Below are 17832 nucleotides of genomic sequence, written 5' to 3' on the forward strand. Positions count from 1 at the left end.
CGTGGTAACGCTGGAGAACAGTCCTGTGATTGGTAACACTGGAGAACAGTCCTGTGATTGGTAATGCTGGAGAACAGTCCTGTCCTTGGTAACAATAGGGAACAGTACTGTGATTGGTAACACAGGAGAACAGTCCAGTGATTGGTAACACTGGAGACACGTCCTGTGAAAGGTAACACTGGAGAACAGTCCTGTGATTGGTAACACTAAGAACCATCCTGTGATTTTTAACACTGGAGAACATTCCTGTGATTGGCAACACTGGTGAACCGTCCTATGATTGTTAACACTGGAGAACAGTTCGGTGATTGGTAACACTGGAGAACCGTCCTGTCCTTGGTAACAATGGAGAAAATCCTGTGATTGGTAACACTGGGGAACAGTCCTGCCATTGGGAACACTGGAGAACTGTCCTGTCCTTGGTAACACTGGAGAACCGTCCTGTGTTTGCTAACACTGGAGAACAGTCCTGTGATTGGTAACCCTGGAGAACTGTCCTGTGATTGGTAACACTGGAGAACCGTCCTGTGATTGGTAACACTGGAGAATAGTCCTGTGATTGGTAACACTGGAGAATAGTCCTGTGATTGGTAACAATGGAGAACCGTCCTGTGATTGGTAACACTGGAAAACAGTCCTATGATTGGTAACACTGGAGAGCAGACCAGTGATTGGTAACACTGGAGAACCGTCCTGCGATTGGTAACACTGGAGAGCAGTCCTGCGATTGGTAACACCTGGGAACCGTCCTGTCCTTGGTAACACTGGAGAACAGTCCTGTGATTGGTAATGCTGGAGAGCAGTCCTGTGATTGGTAACACTGGGGAACCGTGCTGTGATTGGTAACACTGGAGAACAGTCTTGTGATTGGTAACACTGGAGAACAGTCCTGTGATTGGCAACACTGGAAAACCATCCTGTGATTGTTGACACTGGGGAACCGTCCTGCGATTGGTATTAATGGAGAGCAGTCCTGTGATTGGTAACACTGGAGGACTGTCCTGTGATTGGTAACACTGGAGAACCGTCCTGTGATTGGCAACACTGGAGAACAGTCCTGTGATTGGTAACACTGGGGAACAGTCCTATCCTTGGTAACACTGGAGAACAGTCCTGTGATTCGTAACACTGGAGCATTTCCTGTGATTGGTAACGCTGGAGAACAGTCCTGTGTTTGGTAATGCTGGAGAACAGTCCTTTCCTTGGTAACTCTGGCGAACAGTCCGGTCCTTGTTAACAGAGTAGAACAGTCCTGTGATTGGTAACACTGGAGAACATTCCTGTGACTGTTAACACTGGCGAACAGTGCTGTCCTTGGAAACAATGGAGAACAGTCCTGTGATTGGTAACACTGGAGAACAGTCCTGTCCTTGGTAACACTGGAGAACATTCCTCAGATTGGTAACACTGGAGAACTGACCTGTGATTGGTAATGCTTGGGAACAGTTCTGTGATTGGTAACACTGGAGAACCGTCCTGTGATTGGTAACACTGGAGAACAGTCCTGTGATTGGTAACACTGGAGAACAGTCCTGTCCTTGGTGACACTGGAGAACCGTCCTGTTATTGGTAACACTGGAGAACAGTCCTGTGATTGGTAACACTGGGGAACTGTCCTGCCCGTGGTAACGCTGGAGAACAGTCCTGTGATTGGTAACACTGGAGAACAGTCCTGTGATTGGTAACACTAAGAACCATCCTGTGATTGTTAACACTGGAGAACATTCCTGTGATTGGCAACACTGGTGAACCGTCCTATGATTGTTAACACTGGAGAACAGTTCGGTGATTGGTAACACTGGAGAACCGTCCTGTCCTTGGTAACAATGGAGAAAATCCTGTGATTGGTAACACTGGGGAACAGTCCTGCCATTGGGAACACTGGAGAACTGTCCAGTCCTTGGTAACACTGGAGAACCGTCCTGTGTTTGCTAACACTGGAGAACAGTCCTGTGATTGGTAACCCTGGAGAACTGTCCTGTGATTGGTAACACTGGAGAACCGTCCTGTGATTGGTAACACTGGAGAATAGTCCTGTGATTGGTAACAATGGAGAACCGTCCTGTGATTGGTAACACTGGAAAACAGTCCTATGATTGGTAACACTGGAGAGCAGACCAGTGATTGGTAACACTGGAGAACCGTCCTGCGATTGGTAACACTGGAGAGCAGTCCTGCGATTGGTAACACCTGGGAACCGTCCTGTCCTTGGTAACACTGGAGAACAGTCCTGTGATTGGTAATGCTGGAGAGCAGTCCTGTGATTGGTAACACTGGGGAACCGTGCTGTGTTTGCTAACACTGGAGAACAATCCTGTGATTGGTAACCCTGGAGAACTGTCCTGTGATTGGTAACACTGGAGAACCGTCCTGTGATTGGTAACACTGGAGAATAGTCCTGTGATTGGTAACAATGGAGAACCGTCCTGTGATTGGTAACACTGGAAAACAGTCCTATGATTGGTAACACTGGAGAGCAGACCAGTGATTGGTAACACTGGAGAACCGTCCTGCGATTGGTAACACTGGAGAGCAGTCCTGCGATTGGTAACACCTGGGAACCGTCCTGTCCTTGGTAACACTGGAGAACAGTCCTGTGATTGGTAATGCTGGAGAGCAGTCCTGTGATTGGTAACACTGGGGAACCGTGCTGTGATTGGTAACACTGGAGAACAGTCTTGTGATTGGTAACACTGGAGAACAGTCCTGTGATTGGCAACACTGGAAAACCATCCTGTGATTGTTGACACTGGGGAACCGTCCTGAGATTGGTATTAATGGAGAGCAGTCCTGTGATTGGTAACACTGGAGGACTGTCCTGTGATTGGTAACACTGGAGAACCGTCCTGTGATTGGCAACACTGGAGAACAGCCCTGTGATTGGTAACACTGGGGAACAGTCCTATCCTTGGTAAAACTGGAGAACAGTCCTGTGATTCGTAACACTGGAGCATTTCCTGTGATTGGTAACGCTGGAGAACAGTCCTGTGTTTGGTAATGCTGGAGAACAGTACTTTCCTTGGTAACTCTGGCGAACAGTCCGGTCCTTGTTAACAGAGTAGAACAGTCCTGTGATTGGTAACACTGGAGAACAGTGCTGTCCTTGGAAACAATGGAGAACAGTCCTGTGATTGGTAACACTGGAGAACAGTCCTGTGATTGGTAACACTGGAGAACATTCCTCAGATTGGTAACACTGGAGAACTGACCTGTGATTGGTAATGCTTGGGAACAGTTCTGTGATTGGTAACACTGGAGAACCGTCCTGTTATTGGTAACACTGGAGAACAGTCCTGTGATTGGTAACACTGGGGAACAGTCCTGCCCGTGGTAACGCTGGAGAACAGTCCTGTGATTGGTAACACTGGAGAACAGTCCTGTGATTGGTAATGCTGGAGAACAGTCCTGTCCTTGGTAACAACAGGGAACAGTACTGTGATTGGTAACACAGGAGAACAGTCCAGTGATTGGTAACACTGGAGACACGTCCTGTGAAAGGTAACACTGGAGAACAGTCCTGTGATTGGTAACACTGAAGAACCATCCTGTGATTGTTAACACTGGAGAACAGTCCTGTGATTGGCAACACTAGTGAACTGTCCTATGATTGTTAACACTGGAGAACAGTTCGGTGATTGGTGACACTGGAGAACCGTCCTGTCCTTGGTAACAATGGAGAAAATCCTGTGATTGGTAACACTGGGGAACAGTCCTGCCCTTGGGAACACTGGAGAACTGTCCTGTCCTTGGTAACACTGGAGAACCGTCCTGTGTTTGCTAACACTGGAGAACAGTCCTGTGATTGGTAACCCTGGAGAACCGTCCTGTGATTGGTAACACTGGAGAACAGTCCTGTGATTGGTAACCCTGGAGAACCGTCCTGTGATTGGTAACACTGGAGAACAGTCCTGTGATTGGTAACACTGGAGAACCGTCCTGTGATTGGTAACAATGGAGAACCGTCCTGTGATTGGTAACACTGGAAAACAGTCCTGTGATTGGTAACACTGGAGAGCAGTCCTGTGATTAGTAACACTGGAGAACAGTCCTGTGATTGGTGACACTGGAGAACCGTCCTGCGATTGGTAACACTGGAGAGCAGTCCTGCGATTGGTAACACCTGGGAACCGTCCTGTCCTTGGTAACACTGGAGAACAGTCCTGTGATTGGTAACGCTGGAGAGCAGTCCTGTGATTGGTAACACTGGGGAACCGTGCTGTGATTGGTAACACTGGAGAACAGTCCTGTGATTGGTAACACTGGAAAACCATCCTGTGATTGTTGACACTGGGGAACCGTCCTGCGATTGGTAATAATGGAGAGCAGTCCTGTGATTGGTAACACTGGAGGACTGTCCTGTGATTGGTAACACTGGAGAACCGTCCTGTGATTGGTAACACTGGAGAACAGTCCTGTGATTGGTAACACTGGGGAACAGTCCTATCCTTGGTAACACTGGAGAACAGTCCTGTGATTGGTAACACTGGAGCACATCCTGTGATTGGTAACGCTGGAGAACAGTCCTGTGTTTGGTAATGCTGGAGAACAGTCCTTTCCTTGGTAACTCTGGCGAACAGTCCGGTCCTTGTTAACAAAGGAGAACAGTCCTGTGATTGGTAACACTGGAGAACATTCCTGTGACTGTTAACACTGGTGAACAGTTCTGTCCTTGGAAACAATGGAGAACAGTCCTGTGATTGGTAACACTGGAGAACAGTCCTGTCCTTGGTAACACTGGAGAACATTCCTCTGATTGGTAACACTGGAGAACCGACCTGTGATTGGTAACACTTGGGAACAGTTCTGTGATTGGTAACACTGGAGAACCGTCCTGTGATTGGTAACACTGGAGAACAGTCCTGTGATTGGTAACACTGGAGAACAGTCCTGTGATTGGTAACACTGGAGAACAGTCCTGAGATTGGTAACACTGGGGAACAGTCCTGCCCGTGGTAACGCTGGAGAACAGTCCTGTGATTGGTAACACTGGAGAACAGTCCTGTGATTGGTAATGCTGGAGAGCAGTCCTGTCCTTGGTAACAACAGGGAACAGTACTGTGATTGGTAACACAGGAGAACAGTCCAGTGATTGGTAACACTGGAGTCACGTCCTGTGAAAGGGAACATTGGAGAACAGTCCTGTGATTGGTAACACTGAAGAACCATCCTGTGATTGTTAACACTGGAGAACAGTCCTGTGATTGGCAACACTGGAAAACAGTCCTGTGATTGGTAACACTGGAGAGCAGTCCGGTGATTGTTAACACTGGGGAAAATTCCTGTGATCGGAAACACTGCAGAGCAGTCCTGTGATTAGTAACACTGGAGAACAGTCTTGTGATTGGTAACACTGGAGAACCGTCCTGCGATTGGTAACACTGGAGAGCAGTCCTGCGATTGGTAACACCTGGGAACCGTCCTGTCCTTGGTAACACTGGAGAACAGTCCTGTGATTGGTAACGCTGGAGAGCAGTCCTGTGATTGGTAACACTGGGGAACCGTGCTGTGACTGATAAAACTGGAGAACAGTCTTGTGATTGGTAACACTGGAGAACAGTCCTGTGATTGGCAACACTGGAGAACCATCCTGTGATTGTTGACACTGGGGAACCGTCCTGCGATTGGTAATAATGGAGAGCAGTCCAGTGATTGTTAACACTGGGGAAAATTCCTGTGATCGGAAACACTGCAGAGCAGTCCTGTGATTAGTAACACTGGAGAACAGTCTTGTGATTGGTAACACTGGAGAACCGTCCTGCGATTGGTAACACTGGAGAGCAGTCCTGCGATTGGTAACACCTGGGAACCGTCCTGTCCTTGGTAACACTGGAGAACAGTCCTGTGATTGGTAACGCTGGAGAGCAGTCCTGTGATTGGTAACACTGGGGAACCGTGCTGTGACTGGTAACACTGGAGAACAGTCTTGTGATTGGTAACACTGGAGAACAGTCCTGTGATTGGCAACACTGGAGAACCGTCCTGTGATTGGTAACACTGGAGAATAGTCCTGCGATTGGTAATAATGGAGAGCAGTCCTGTGATTGGTAACACTGGAGGACTGTCCTGTGATTGGTAACACTGGGGAACAGTCCTATCCTTGGTAACACTGGAGAACAGTCCTGTGATTGGTAACACTGGAGCACATCCTGTGATTGGTAACACTGGAGAACAGTCCTGTGTTTGGTAATGCTGGAGAACAGTCCTTTCCTTGGTAACTCTGGCGAACAGTCCGGTCCTTGTTAACAAAGGAGAACAGTCCTGTGATTGGTAACACTGGAGAACATTCCTGTGACTGTTAACACTGGCGAACAGTTCTGTCCATGGAAACAATGGAGAACAGTCCTGTGATTGGTAACACTAGAGAAGAGTCCTATCCTTGGTAACACTGGAGGACAGACCTCCGATTGGTAACACTGGAGAACAGTCCAGTCCCTGGTATCACTGGGAAACCGTCCTGTGATTGGTAACACTGGAGAACAGTTCGGTGATTGTTAACGCTGTTGAACAGTACAGTCCTTGGTAACACTGGGGAACCGTCCTGTGATTGGTAACACTGGAGAACAGTCCTGTGATTGGTAACAAAGGAGTACAGTCCTGTGATTGGTAACACCCGGGAACAGTCCTGAGATTGGTAACTCTGGAGAACAGTCCTATGATTGGTAACACAGGAGAACAGTCCTGTGATTGGTAACACTGGCGAAAAGTCCTGCCCTTGGTAACACTGGAGAACAGTCCTGTGACTGGTAACACTGGAGAATAGTCCTGTGATTGGTAACACTGGGGAATAGTCCTGCCCTTGGTAACAGTGGAGAACAGTCCTGTGATTGGTAACAGTGGAGAACAGTCCTCTGATTGGTAACACTGGGGAACAGTCCTGCCCTTGGTAACAATGGAGTACAGTCCTGTGATTGGTAACGCTGGAGAACAGTCCTGTGTTTGGTAACACAGGAGAACAGTCCAGTGATTGGTAACACTGGAGAACAGTCCTGTGATTGGTAACACTGGAGAACAGTCCTGTGATTGGTAACACTGGGGAACAGTCCTGCCCGTGGTAACGCTGGAGAACAGTCCTGTGATTGGTAACACTGGAGAACAGTCCTGTGATTGGTAATGCTGGAGAACAGTCCTGTCCTTGGTAACAATAGGGAACAGTACTGTGATTGGTAACACAGGAGAACAGTCCAGTGATTGGTAACACTGGAGACACGTCCTGTGAAAGGTAACACTGGAGAACAGTCCTGTGATTGGTAACACTAAGAACCATCCTGTGATTTTTAACACTGGAGAACATTCCTGTGATTGGCAACACTGGTGAACCGTCCTATGATTGTTAACACTGGAGAACAGTTCGGTGATTGGTAACACTGGAGAACCGTCCTGTCCTTGGTAACAATGGAGAAAATCCTGTGATTGGTAACACTGGGGAACAGTCCTGCCATTGGGAACACTGGAGAACTGTCCTGTCCTTGGTAACACTGGAGAACCGTCCTGTGTTTGCTAACACTGGAGAACAGTCCTGTGATTGGTAACCCTGGAGAACTGTCCTGTGATTGGTAACACTGGAGAACCGTCCTGTGATTGGTAACACTGGAGAATAGTCCTGTGATTGGTAACACTGGAGAATAGTCCTGTGATTGGTAACAATGGAGAACCGTCCTGTGATTGGTAACACTGGAAAACAGTCCTATGATTGGTAACACTGGAGAGCAGACCAGTGATTGGTAACACTGGAGAACCGTCCTGCGATTGGTAACACTGGAGAGCAGTCCTGCGATTGGTAACACCTGGGAACCGTCCTGTCCTTGGTAACACTGGAGAACAGTCCTGTGATTGGTAATGCTGGAGAGCAGTCCTGTGATTGGTAACACTGGGGAACCGTGCTGTGATTGGTAACACTGGAGAACAGTCTTGTGATTGGTAACACTGGAGAACAGTCCTGTGATTGGCAACACTGGAAAACCATCCTGTGATTGTTGACACTGGGGAACCGTCCTGCGATTGGTATTAATGGAGAGCAGTCCTGTGATTGGTAACACTGGAGGACTGTCCTGTGATTGGTAACACTGGAGAACCGTCCTGTGATTGGCAACACTGGAGAACAGTCCTGTGATTGGTAACACTGGGGAACAGTCCTATCCTTGGTAACACTGGAGAACAGTCCTGTGATTCGTAACACTGGAGCATTTCCTGTGATTGGTAACGCTGGAGAACAGTCCTGTGTTTGGTAATGCTGGAGAACAGTCCTTTCCTTGGTAACTCTGGCGAACAGTCCGGTCCTTGTTAACAGAGTAGAACAGTCCTGTGATTGGTAACACTGGAGAACATTCCTGTGACTGTTAACACTGGCGAACAGTGCTGTCCTTGGAAACAATGGAGAACAGTCCTGTGATTGGTAACACTGGAGAACAGTCCTGTCCTTGGTAACACTGGAGAACATTCCTCAGATTGGTAACACTGGAGAACTGACCTGTGATTGGTAATGCTTGGGAACAGTTCTGTGATTGGTAACACTGGAGAACCGTCCTGTGATTGGTAACACTGGAGAACAGTCCTGTGATTGGTAACACTGGAGAACAGTCCTGTCCTTGGTGACACTGGAGAACCATCCTGTTATTGGTAACACTGGAGAACAGTCCTGTGATTGGTAACACTGGGGAACTGTCCTGCCCGTGGTAATGCTGGAGAACAGTCCTGTGATTGGTAACACTGGAGAACAGTCCTGTGATTGGTAATGCTGGAGAACAGTCCTGTCCTTGGTAACAACAGGGAACAGTACTGTGATTGGTAACACAGGAGAACAGTCCAGTGATTGGTAACACTGGAGACACGTCCTGTGAAAGGTAACACTGGAGAACAGTCCTGTGATTGGTAACACTGAAGAACCATCCTGTGATTGTTAACACTGGAGAACAGTCCTGTGATTGGCAACACTAGTGAACTGTCCTATGATTGTTAACACTGGAGAACAGTTCGGTGATTGGTGACACTGGAGAACCGTCCTGTCCTTGGTAACAATGGAGAAAATCCTGTGATTGGTAACACTGGGGAACAGTCCTGCCCTTGGGAACACTGGAGAACTGTCCTGTCCTTGGTAACACTGGAGAACCGTCCTGTGTTTGCTAACACTGGAGAACAGTCCTGTGATTGGTAACCCTGGAGAACCGTCCTGTGATTGGTAACACTGGAGAACAGTCCTGTGATTGATAACCCTGGAGAACCGTCCTGTGATTGGTAACACTGGAGAACAGTCCTGTGATTGGTAACACTGGAGAACCGTCCTGTGATTGGTAACACTGGAGAATAGTCCTGTGATTGGTAACACTGGAGAACCGTCCTGTGATTGGTAACACTGGAGAATAGTCCTGTGATTGGTAACAATGGAGAACCGTCCTGTGATTGGTAACACTGGAAAACAGTCCTATGATTGGTAACACTGGAGAGCAGTCCAGTGATTGGTAACACTGGAGAACCGTCCTGCGATTGGTAACACTGGAGAGCAGTCCTGCGATTGGTAACACCTGGGAACCGTCCTGTCCTTGGTAACACTGGAGAACAGTCCTGTGATTGGTAATGCTGGAGAGCAGTCCTGTGATTGGTAACACTGGGGAACCGTGCTGTGATTGGTAACACTGGGTAACAGTCCTGTCCTTGGTAACACTGGGGAAGAGTCCTGTCCTTGGTAAAACTGGGGAACAGTCCTGTGATTGGTAACACTGGAGAACAGTCCTGTCAATGGTCACACTGGAAAGCAGTCCTGTGATTGGTAACACTGGAGAACAGTCCTGTTCTTGGTAACACTGGGGAACAGTCCTGTCCTTGGTAACTCTGGGGAACAGTCCTGTCCTTGGTAACACTGGAGAACAGTCCTGTGATTGGTAACACTGGAGAACAGTCCTGTGATTGGAAACACTGGAGAACAGTCCTGTGATTGGTAACACTGGAGAACAGTCCTGTCCTTGGTAACACTGGGGAACAGTCCTGCCCTTGGTAACACTGGGGAACAGTCCTGTCCTTGGTAACATTGGAGAACAGTCCTGTGATTGGTAACACTGGAGAACAGTCCTGTCCTGGGTAACACTGGAGAACAGTCCTGTGACAGCTAACACTGCAGAATAGTCCTGTGATTGGTAACACTGGGGAACAGTCCTGTGATTGGTAACACTGGAGAACCGTCCTGTGATGGGTAACACTGGAGAACAGTCTTGTGATTGGTAACACTGGAGAACAGTCCTGTCCTTGGTAACACTGGAGAAATATCCTGTGATTGGTAACACTGGAGAACACTCCTGTGATTGGTAACACTGGAGAACATTCCTGTGATTGGTAACACAGGAGAACAGTCCTGTGATTGGTAACACTGGAGAACAGTACTGTGATTGGTAACACTGCAGCAAATTCCTGCCCTTGGTAACACTGGAGAACAGTCCTGTGACTGGTGACACTGGAGAACAGTCCTGTGATTGGTAACACTGGGGCACAGTCCTCTAATTTGTAACACTGGGGAACAGTCCTGCCCTTGGTAACAATGGAGATCAGTCCTGTGATTGGTAACACTGGGATACCGTCCTGTGATTGGTAACAATGGGGAACAGTCCTGCCCTTGGTAACAGGGGAGAATAGTCCTGTGATTGGTAACACTGGAGAACAGTCCAGTCCTGGGTAACACAGGGAAACCGTCCTGTGATTGGTAACACTGGAGAACAGTGCTGTGATTGGTAACACTGGAGAACCGTCCTGTGATTGGTAACACTGGAGAACCATCCTGTGATTGGTAACACTGGAGAACAGTCCTGTGATTGGTTACACTGGAGAACCGTCCTATCATTGGTAAAACTGGACAACCGTTCTGTGAGTCTTAACACTGGAAAACCGTCCTGTCCTTGGTAACACTGGAGAACAGTCCTGTGATTGGTAACACTGGAGAACAGTCCTGTGATTGGTAACACTGGAGAACAGTCCTCTCCTTGGTAACACTGGGGAACAGTCCTGTCCTTGGTAACAGTGGGGAACAGTCTTGTCCTTGGTAACACTGGAGAACCATCCTGTGATTGGTAAAACTGGAGAACCGACCTGTGATTGGTAACACTGGAGAACAGTCCTGTCATTGGTAACACTGGAGAACATTCCTGTGATTGGTAACACTGGAGAACCGACCTGTGATTGGTAACGCTTGGGAACAGTTCTGTGATTGGTAACACTGGAGAACCGTCCTGTGATTGGTAACACTGGTGAAAAGTCCTGTGATTGGTAACACTGGAGAACAGTCCTGTCCTTGGTGACAGTGGAGAACTGTCCTGTGATTGGTAACACTGGAGAACAGTCCTGTGATTGGTAACACTGGAGAACAGTCCTGTGATTGGTAACACTGGGGAACAGTCCTGCCCGTGGTAACAATGGAGTACAGTCCTGTGATTGGTAACGCTGGAGAACAGTCCTGTGTTTGGTAACACAGGAGAACAGTCCAGTGATTGGTAACACTGGAGAACAGTCCTGTGATTGGTAACACTGGAGAACAGTCCTGTGATTGGTAACACTGGGGAACAGTCCTGCCCGTGGTAACTCTGGAGAACAGTCCTGTGATTGGTAACACTGGAGAACAGTCCTGTGATTGGTAATGCTGGAGAACAGTCCTGTCCTTGGTAACAATAGGGAACAGTACTGTGATTGGTAACACAGGAGAACAGTCCAGTGATTGGTAACACTGGAGACACGTCCTGTGAAAGGTAACACTGGAGAACAGTCCTGTGATTGGTAACACTAAGAACCATCCTGTGATTGTTAACACTGGAGAACATTCCTGTGATTGGCAACATTGGTGAACCGTCCTATGATTGTTAACACTGGAGAACAGTTCGGTGATTGGTAACACTGGAGAACCGTCCTGTCCTTGGTAACAATGGAGAAAATCCTGTGATTGGTAACACTGGGGAACAGTCCTGCCATTGGGAACACTGGAGAACTGTCCTGTCCTTGGTAACACTGGAGAACCGTCCTGTGTTTGCTAACACTGGAGAACAGTCTTGTGATTGGTAACCCTGGAGAACTGTCCTGTGATTGGTAACACTGGAGAACCGTCCTGTGATTGGTAACACTGGAGAATAGTCCTGTGATTGGTAACAATGGAGAACCGTCCTGTGATTGGTAACACTGGAAAACAGTCCTATGATTGGTAACACTGGAGAGCAGACCAGTGATTGGTAACACTGGAGAACCGTCCTGCGATTGGTAACACTGGAGAGCAGTCCTGCGATTGGTAACACCTGGGAACCGTCCTGTCCTTGGTAACACTGGAGAACAGTCCTGTGATTGGTAATGCTGGAGAGCAGTCCTGTGATTGGTAACACTGGGGAACCGTGCTGTGTTTGCTAACACTGGAGAACAATCCTGTGATTGGTAACCCTGGAGAACTGTCCTGTGATTGGTAACACTGGAGAACCGTCCTGTGATTGGTAACACTGGAGAATAGTCCTGTGATTGGTAACAATGGAGAACCGTCCTGTGATTGGTAACACTGGAAAACAGTCCTATGATTGGTAACACTGGAGAGCAGACCAGTGATTGGTAACACTGGAGAACCGTCCTGCGATTGGTAACACTGGAGAGCAGTCCTGCGATTGGTAACACCTGGGAACCGTCCTGTCCTTGGTAACACTGGAGAACAGTCCTGTGATTGGTAATGCTGGAGAGCAGTCCTGTGATTGGTAACACTGGGGAACCGTGCTGTGATTGGTAACACTGGAGAACAGTCTTGTGATTGGTAACACTGGAGAACAGTCCTGTGATTGGCAACACTGGAAAACCATCCTGTGATTGTTGACACTGGGGAACCGTCCTGTCCTTCGTAACAATGGAGAAAATCCTGTGATTGGTAACACTGGGGAACAGTCCTGCCATTGGGAACACTGGAGAACTGTCCTGTCCTTGGTAACACTGGAGAACCGTCCTGTGTTTGCTAACACTGGAGAACAGTCCTGTGATTGGTAACCCTGGAGAACTGTCCTGTGATTGGTAACACTGGAGAACCGTCCTGTGATTGGTAACACTGGAGAATAGTCCTGTGATTGGTAACAATGGAGAACCGTCCTGTGATTGGTAACACTGGAAAACAGTCCTATGATTGGTAACACTGGAGAGCAGACCAGTGATTGGTAACACTGGAGAACCGTCCTGCGATTGGTAACACTGGAGAGCAGTCCTGCGATTGGTAACACCTGGGAACCGTCCTGTCCTTGGTAACACTGGAGAACAGTCCTGTGATTGGTAATGCTGGAGAGCAGTCCTGTGATTGGTAACACTGGGGAACCGTGCTGTGTTTGCTAACACTGGAGAACAATCCTGTGATTGGTAACCCTGGAGAACTGTCCTGTGATTGGTAACACTGGAGAACCGTCCTGTGATTGGTAACACTGGAGAATAGTCCTGTGATTGGTAACAATGGAGAACCGTCCTGTGATTGGTAACACTGGAAAACAGTCCTATGATTGGTAACACTGGAGAGCAGACCAGTGATTGGTAACACTGGAGAACCGTCTTGCGATTGGTAACACTGGAGAGCACTCCTGCGATTGGTAACACCTGGGAACCGTCCTGTCCTTGGTAACACTGGAGAACAGTCCTGTGATTGGTAATGCTGGAGAGCAGTCCTGTGATTGGTAACACTGGGGAACCGTGCTGTGATTGGTAACACTGGAGAACAGTCTTGTGATTGGTAACACTGGAGAACAGTCCTGTGATTGGCAACACTGGAAAACCATCCTGTGATTGTTGACACTGGGGAACCGTCCTGCGATTGGTATTAGTGGAGAGCAGTCCTGTGATTGGTAACACTGGAGGACTGTCCTGTGATTGGTAACACTGGAGAACCGTCCTGTGATTGGCAACACTGGAGAACAGTCCTGTGATTGGTTACACTGGGGAACAGTCCTATCCTTGGTAAAACTGGAGAACAGTCCTGTGATTCGTAACACTGGAGCATTTCCTGTGATTGGTAACGCTGGAGAACAGTCCTGTGTTTGGTAATGCTGGAGAACAGTCCTTTCCTTGGTAACTCTGGCGAACAGTCCGGTCCTTGTTAACAGAGTAGAACAGTCCTGTGATTGGTAACACTGGAGAACATTCCTGTGACTGTTAACACTGGCGAACAGTGCTGTCCTTGGAAACAATGGAGAACAGTCCTGTGATTGGTAACACTGGAGAACAGTCCTGTCCTTGGTAACACTGGAGAACATTCCTCAGATTGGTAACACTGGAGAACTGACCTGTGATTGGTAATGCTTGGGAACAGTTCTGTGATTGGTAACACTGGAGAACCGTCCTGTGATTGGTAACACTGGAGAACAGTCCTGTGATTGGTAACACTGGAGAACAGTCCTGTCCTTGGTGACACTGGAGAACCGTCCTGTTATTGGTAACACTGGAGAACAGTCCTGTGATTGGTAACACTGGGGAACAGTCCTGCCCGTGGTAATGCTGGAGAACAGTCCTGTGATTGGTAACACTGGAGAACAGTCCTGTGATTGGTAATGCTGGAGAACAGTCCTGTCCTTGGTAACAACAGGGAACAGTACTGTGATTGGTAACACAGGAGAACAGTCCAGTGATTGGTAACACTGGAGACACGTCCTGTGAAAGGTAACACTGGAGAACAGTCCTGTGATTGGTAACACTGAAGAACCATCCTGTGATTGTTAACACTGGAGAACAGTCCTGTGATTGGCAACACTAGTGAACTGTCCTATGATTGTTAACACTGGAGAACAGTTCGGTGATTGGTGACACTGGAGAACCGTCCTGTCCTTGGTAACAATGGAGAAAATCCTGTGATTGGTAACACTGGGGAACAGTCCTGCCCTTGGGAACACTGGAGAACTGTCCTGTCCTTGGTAACACTGGAGAACAGTCCTGTGTTTGCTAACACTGGAGAACAGTCCTGTGATTGGTAACCCTGGAGAACCGTCCTGTGATTGGTAACACTGGAGAACAGTCCTGTGATTGGTAACCCTGGAGAACCGTCCTGTGATTGGTAACACTGGAGAACAGTCCTGTGATTGGTAACACTGGAGAACCGTCCTGTGATTGGTAACACTGGAGAATAGTCCTGTGATTGGTAACAATGGAGAACCGTCCTGTGATTGGTAACACTGGAAAACAGTCCTGTGATTGGTAACACTGGAGAGCAGTCCTGTGATTAGTAACACTGGAGAACAGTCCTGTGATTGGTGACACTGGAGAACCGTCCTGCGATTGGTAACACTGGAGAGCAGTCCTGCGATTGGTAACACCTGGGAACCGTCCTGTCCTTGGTAACACTGGAGAACAGTCCTGTGATTGGTAACGCTGGAGAGCAGTCCTGTGATTGGTAACACTGGGGAACCGTGCTGTGATTGGTAACACTGGAGAACAGTCCTGTGATTGGTAACACTGGAAAACCATCCTGTGATTGTTGACACTGGGGAACCGTCCTGCGATTGGTAATAATGGAGAGCAGTCCTGTGATTGGTAACACTGGAGGACTGTCCTGTGATTGGTAACACTGGAGAACCGTCCTGTGATTGGTAACACTGGAGAACAGTCCTGTGATTGGTAACACTGGGGAACAGTCCTATCCTTGGTAACACTGGAGAACAGTCCTGTGATTGGTAACACTGGAGCACATCCTGTGATTGGTAACGCTGGAGAACAGTCCTGTGTTTGGTAATGCTGGAGAACAGTCCTTTCCTTGGTAACTCTGGCGAACAGTCCGGTCCTTGTTAACAAAGGAGAACATTCCTGTGATTGGTAACACTGGAGAACATTCCTGTGACTGTTAACACTGGTGAACAGTTCTGTCCTTGGAAACAATGGAGAACAGTCCTGTGATTGGTAACACTGGAGAACAGTCCTGTCCTTGGTAACACTGGAGAACATTCCTCTGATTGGTAACACTGGAGAACCGACCTGTGATTGGTAACACTTGGGAACAGTTCTGTGATTGGTAACACTGGAGAACCGTCCTGTGATTGGTAACACTGGAGAACAGTCCTGTGATTGGTAACACTGGAGAACAGTCCTGTGATTGGTAACACTGGAGACCAGTCCTGAGATTGGTAACACTGGGGAACAGTCCTGCCCGTGGTAACGCTGGAGAACAGTCCTGTGATTGGTAACACTGGAGAACAGTCCTGTGATTGGTAATGCTGGAGAGCAGTCCTGTCCTTGGTAACAGCAGGGAACAGTACTGTGATTGGTAACACAGGAGAACAGTCCAGTGATTGGTAACACTGGAGTCACGTCCTGTGAAAGGGAACATTGGAGAACAGTCCTGTGATTGGTAACACTGAAGAACCATCCTGTGATTGTTAACACTGGAGAACAGTCCTGTGATTGGCAACACTGGAAAACAGTCCTGTGATTGGTAACTCTGGAGAGCAGTCCGGTGATTGTTAACACTGGGGAAAATTCCTGTGATCGGAAACACTGCAGAGCAGTCCTGTGATTAGTAACACTGGAGAACAGTCTTGTGATTGGTAACACTGGAGAACCGTCCTGCGATTGATAACACTGGAGAGCAGTCCTGCGATTGGTAACACCTGGGAACCGTCCTGTCCTTGGTAACACTGGAGAACAGTCCTGTGATTGGTAACGCTGGAGAGCAGTCCTGTGATTGGTAACACTGGGGAACCGTGCTGTGACTGATAAAACTGGAGAACAGTCTTGTGATTGGTAACACTGGAGAACAGTCCTGTGATTGGCAACACTGGAGAACCATCCTGTGATTGTTGACACTGGGGAACCGTCCTGCGATTGGTAATAATGGAGAGCAGTCCAGTGATTGTTAACACTGGGGAAAATTCCTGTGATCGGAAACACTGCAGAGCAGTCCTGTGATTAGTAACACTGGAGAACAGTCTTGTGATTGGTAACACTGGAGAACCGTCCTGCGATTGGTAACACTGGAGAGCAGTCCTGCGATTGGTAACACCCGGGAACCGTCCTGTCCTTGGTAACACTGGAGAACAGTCCTGTGATTGGTAACGCTGGAGAGCAGTCCTGTGATTGGTAACACTGGGGAACCATGCTGTGACTGGTAACACTGGAGAACAGTCTTGTGATTGGTAACACTGGAGAACAGTCCTGTGATTGGCAACACTGGAGAACCATCCTGTGATTGTTGACACTGGGGAACCGTCCTGCGATTGGTAATAATGGAGAGCAGTCCTGTGATTGGTAACACTGGAGGACTGTCCTGTGATTGGTAACACTGGAGAACCGTCCTGTGATTGGTAACACTGGAGAACAGTCCTGTGATTGGTAACACTGGGGAACAGTCCTATCCTTGGTAACACTGGAGAACAGTCCTGTGATTGGTAACACTGGAGCACATCCTGTGATTGGTAACGCTGGAGAACAGTCCTGTGTTTGGTAATGCTGGAGAACAGTCCTTTCCTTGGTAACTCTGGCGAACAGTCCGGTCCTTGTTAACAAAGGAGAACAGTCCTGTGATTGGTAACACTGGAGAACATTCCTGTGACTGTTAACACTGGTGAACAGTTCTGTCCTTGGAAACAATGGAGAACAGTCCTGTGATTGGTAACACTGGAGAACAGTCCTGTCCTTGGTAACACTGGAGAACATTCCTCTGATTGGTAACACTGGAGAACCGACCTGTGATTGGTAACACTTGGGAACAGTTCTGTGATTGGTAACACTGGAGAACCGTCCTGTGATTGGTAACACTGGAGAACAGTCCTGTGATTGGTAACACTGGAGAACAGTCCTGTGATTGGTAACACTGGAGACCAGTCCTGAGATTGGTAACACTGGGGAACAGTCCTGCCCGTGGTAACGCTGGAG

The sequence above is a fragment of the Carcharodon carcharias genome, chromosome 13 (assembly GCF_017639515.1).
Source record: "Carcharodon carcharias isolate sCarCar2 chromosome 13, sCarCar2.pri, whole genome shotgun sequence".
Taxonomy (NCBI): domain Eukaryota; kingdom Metazoa; phylum Chordata; class Chondrichthyes; order Lamniformes; family Lamnidae; genus Carcharodon; species Carcharodon carcharias.